The sequence below is a fragment of the Taudactylus pleione genome, unplaced genomic scaffold (assembly GCF_031769625.1).
Source record: "Taudactylus pleione unplaced genomic scaffold, aTauple2 ptg000114l, whole genome shotgun sequence".
Taxonomy (NCBI): domain Eukaryota; kingdom Metazoa; phylum Chordata; class Amphibia; order Anura; family Myobatrachidae; genus Taudactylus; species Taudactylus pleione.
Window position 1 is genome coordinate 4,842,522 of NW_028284516.1, and position 5,235 is coordinate 4,847,756.

Genomic DNA, 5,235 nt, shown 5'->3' on the forward strand with positions numbered 1-5,235 from the left:
TTCACACAAAAAAACTGCTTAATGCTATTCTTCACCACTTGTGTAAAGACACTAATTAGTACCTATCAACACAACGTAAGTACCCCAAATATGGCTATTCGGGGGCATCTACATTGATCCCCAATGTTAGTGAATCTGTTTGGGGGTGTTAGGCTGACTTCCCCAATTCTGACAGTACTTTTCGCCTTTTTAACATTCGCCGGGTTGCGTTTTTGCGTGTTTTGGAATTGAATACGGCGAATAGCAGGGGGGGCGCACGAAAAGTTTTCACATCCAAAACACGTGATGTCAGCGAAAAGTACAGCATGCAAAACTTTTCCACGTACTTGAAACTAATTGAATACCGCCCATATATGAAAACCTCATGTGCTAATAATAACAATGAATATAAGTATAAGAACAATGTATTTACCAATATTGCAACAGAACATACAGTTATTATAATTATGTTGGGGGAAGAACACAATAAGCATAAAGTGATATTATGCACATGGCTGCACGAGGGCTGTTAGTCCTGTGCACTTTGCCTCTATTATCATTCCTTTTGTTACTAAAACAATGTAAAAACATGTGTTTTCACACCCTATTCACAATATTTTAGTATCATTTAAATGTATTAAAGGGCTTTTGGAGCAGTTTTCATTAAAAAAAACAAAAAACTACTATATGGCTTTAAATTTACATTATTTTAGTAAGCAGATTGCATTTCCCATACTTGTAATTGCAAATGCGATCTGTCTCAGCTTTACTAAAATAAAATTGTAAAAAAATAATGGAGGACGCCCTGTGATAATAACGCCACCTGAGGATGGCGTTATAATGGCTTTCCTCCATTACACCGACTGCTGCTCTGCTCTAACAGGCCGGTACCTGTGATCAGCTTTGTGTGTCTAAGTCAGAGCCATTACAGGGCATGGTTGCACCCAGTGCCAGCCCCGCCCCCACGGCACACAATGTCATGACATCGCGCAGGAGGGGGTGTGACTGGTGGCTCCAGTAAGTGCAGCGCTAACCGGGTGTCCTCAGAATTCCCGATCGGCGGCATATACTGTGCAGGGTGCCTGTCTGAAGCATCCACAGGACACTCCGTGGGTGCTGCAGCAGGAATCCTGACTGCAAGGTGCCATTTCAGGCACCCTGCTAGCCAGGAGCAAGGGCCAGAGGGGGCGACAGAGCCTCTATGCTCTGTGCGATGATACCAGTCGCCCATAGTTACAGCCCTGGTCTAAATAGACCACAAGCCGATCACTGTAAAAAAGAAAAAAATATGTAAAGAAAAAAAACCACTTACCTGCATCCAGGTTATCGGTGATCCGGTGAGTTCCTCTGTGTGTCAATCATTATTTTCACAACACAAATTAATTGCGGTTTGTGATAAATAGAGCCCTATATATGAGAACCTCATGTGCTAATATTAACAAGGGTTATTATAAGTATAAGAATAAGTAGAGTGAGTGTAAGAAAAATGTGTTTACCAATATTGCATGCTCTCCCCAGAATCATTCTTTGATGATTGGCAGCTACAACAGAACATACAGTTATTACAACTACGTTGGGGGGGATGAACACAATAAGCATAAAGTGATATTACACACATGGCTGTGCAGTGGCTGTTAGACCTGTGCACTATAATAGGGTTTTATGAGCATATTACACTGACATCACTGAAACCAATAGGACAGAGGTTCTCAATCGCAGTCCTCAAGGCACCCCAACAGTTCAGGTTTTAGAGATATCCATGGTTTAGCACAGGTGGTTAAATCAAATTGACTGAGGCACTAATTAAGTCGCCTGTGGTCAAACATGGATATCCTTAAAACCTGGACTGTTATGGTGCATACACATGGTCAGATTTGTCAGATGAACGATTGAACGATTTTACCAACGATTTGAACGATTTTACCAACGATGAACGATTTCTGACTGTATTAAAATGAATGAAATCGTCAAAATCTGACTGCAAACACAGACGATGTCAGATATCGTTATCTGACATGCAAGAACACGCATCGTTGGTCGATGCATGCCCTACATGTCAAAGATATGAACGATTGAACGATTTTTGTGTATACACCATTAGGGTGCCTTGAGGACGGAGTTTGGGAAATTATAATGAAAAAACTAAGACCAGATAGTGAGAATTGCATTCAGTATACAGAAAAACAGGAAATGTACTGTGTAGTTGTTGGTCGCCCCATGAAAAATGAGGTTATTTCCAAGAACAAATAGTTCTTCTAAGAACAAATCTTTAGCAAATGGTCATTAGGGGCATCAGGTGACTATGTACTTGCCCAGCAACCTTAATAGAACAGCATAACCCTGGCTGGAGCTCTGCACTAAGTATAGGAGGCCTGTCATGCTGTGATACTGAGCAGGGTAGATACAAGGCCAGTCCTGTTCATGTTATAAAATACCAATTACACGGTACAAGGCGTGTTATGTCCCGAGAACCCTCACACCTTCTCAGAGCCGTAACTAGACTTTTTGGTGCCCTGTGCCAGAAAGAGCATTGGCACCCCCCTTACTTTTCAAAAGGACATAATGCACCCGAAAAAGGACCATGGCCTCATGGGGAAGGGCCAGAGAAGAGATAGGAGAGGCCAGGAGATGATGGGGATGAAATAAGAGGAAGCTACAAGCAAGAATGATAATCAACAGAAATTTGACAGGCCCAAACAGCGCCCCCTGACCTGTGGTGCCCTGTGCGATGGCACTGGCCGCACTACCCTAGCTACGGCCCTGCACCTTCTCCATGTAAAGCCGGGTACACACACTAGACGATGTCTAGTGTGTACCAACCTTGTCAGCGAAGGGAACCGGCGGGGTGCCGGCGTCAGCAAGTGCATACACACTTGCCGATGCCGGCAGCGACGGAGCGGCAGTGGAAGCCATGCTACATTCGCCAACATGGCCCCCGCTAACGATATCGCCTGTCGGACCTGCATGCAGGTCCGATGGACAATGTCACTGATGATGCGCAGGGACAGGGGTACCGATAGGAGCCCGTCGTTATGATGTGATGAAGTAAAGTAATTGCTGATGTGTGCTGCGGGACAACCGGTGGCCTCCTGCACATGCACAGTCAGTAACATAGTGGCTCCGTATATAATAGGTGGAGTGTAATTGCTATGTACCGAACCAGCATTGTCATTTAAATGCTCTGTGAATCCCTCCAATAGGACCTATTAGTTGTTAGATAATTGCTGTGTATGTAGAGCACAACCATTTAAAAGCTTTTCTGGAAATTATTGCAGTGAAAAGAACAGAATAACTCCAGTCACCCGTTCTATAACTGCGATAACTGACGGGGTGAGTGGAGAACGGACAGGGGTCACTGCATAATTGTACAGTGCGGTCAGTGATATGAGAACTGGATGGGGGCTGGGGGTGACAGTGGTATATCTGTTGGTAATAGGGTGTGTTATACTCTGTACCATTGCACTGTTACATCAGCGAGACACACATACAGTGCTGTCAGAGTAAGGGCAGAGCACAGGCACAGTTGATGCACTGCATGGGACCCAATGCTCTCAGTGCCACTATCCAGACATCTCTAGTTATTCACATTAGTGGAAGGTGTCACCACAGATTCCACGTGTCTTTATGAGTGATCTAAGTAAACTCAGCATCAGTGCTGTATGCAGGCGCAACATTTGCCATCCCAGAGAGACCTATCCTTGCCCTGCCACCAGCATCTTTATCTGTAGGCATTCCTCAGTCTACCCTTGGGGGGACAACACCAGGTTTTTCACCCTTTGATAAATAGTCCCATAATCTACTAACAATTGTGCTGTTCTATATACTGTACTTACTCATTGTCATTGTACCCCAGTCAAACTCCCTAGCGTCAGAGCTCAGAGAGCTTTTCAGTTTATCTTTGTTGTCTCCTAAGAAAAAAATATATGAATAAAATAAGACCCTGTGAAAGGTTTTAGCACTTTGGCCGATTCAATAACTACTAACAGTATCATAATAACCATTTAGCTCAGATTAGTACATTCATTTAAATTGATATTTCTCTTCTATATTTCCCACACCATAATGAGGAAGCATAAGCACGTCCTTTATTTACCAATATTCAGTATTGTACAATATTTCCTGCATGTGATCACGTCGGGCAATTTGGTCATTGTAAAGTGGTTTTGCCAAGGTGCAAATTTGCTCCTTTTTTTGCCTTGCTCCCAATTCTGCACGAGGCCCATAATGCATTACATAGCATAGTTTACTTGCTAAGCTATTAAATACATAACATATGTTTGCATGAATGCTTATATTGCATTTATTTAATTCTAGTATTGGTTGAAAAGAGCTATCAAAAAAGTTTGGCTCATGTTTCTCTTGTCCTGTCCAGGGGTAAAGAGAGTGTTAATGGAAATAACAGTGATCCATTTGTACGCACCTGCCCACTCACCACTACATACAGTACTACACTGCAGCATTTTGTCACTGCGAGCAGGTTTAATTACTCATTACTAGGCAGTCTAGTCTGGGGCCCGCCAGCCACATGTTGCCAATTATTATATATTATTTTTCAATAAAAAATCGTGCTAATATAATCATGGGGTGCACAGCTGTAGAATAGGCCCTTTAAATTCTATTTCTATTTTCCACACAAAATGATGCAATTTTTCTGCTTTTACGTATTTGGGGAGACAGTGTAGGAGGTGTATACGCCCACATGGCACTGGCCTCACCCATACAGCACTGGTCAAACCCATATGGCACTGCCTTACCCACACAGCACTGGTCACACCGATATGGCACTGGCCTCACCCATACAGCACTGGTCACACCCATATGGCACTGGTTACACCCATATGGCACTGCCTTACCCACAGAGCACTGGTCACACCCATAGGGCACTGGTCACACCCATATTGCACTGCCTCACCCACACAGCACTGGTCACACCCATATGGCACTGCCTCACCCACACAGCACTGGTCACACCCATATGGCACTGGTTACACCCATATGGCACTGCCTTACCCACACAGCACTGGTCACACCCATAGGGCACTGGTCACACCCATAGGGCACTGACTCACCCACACAGCACTGGTCACACCCATATGGCACTGCCTCACCCACACAGCACTGGTCACACCCATATGGCACTGCCTCACCCACACAGCACTGGTCACACCCATATGGCACTGCCTCACTCATACAGCACTGGTCACACCCACATAGCACTGGCCTCACGCACACAGCACTGGCCTCACCCACACAGCA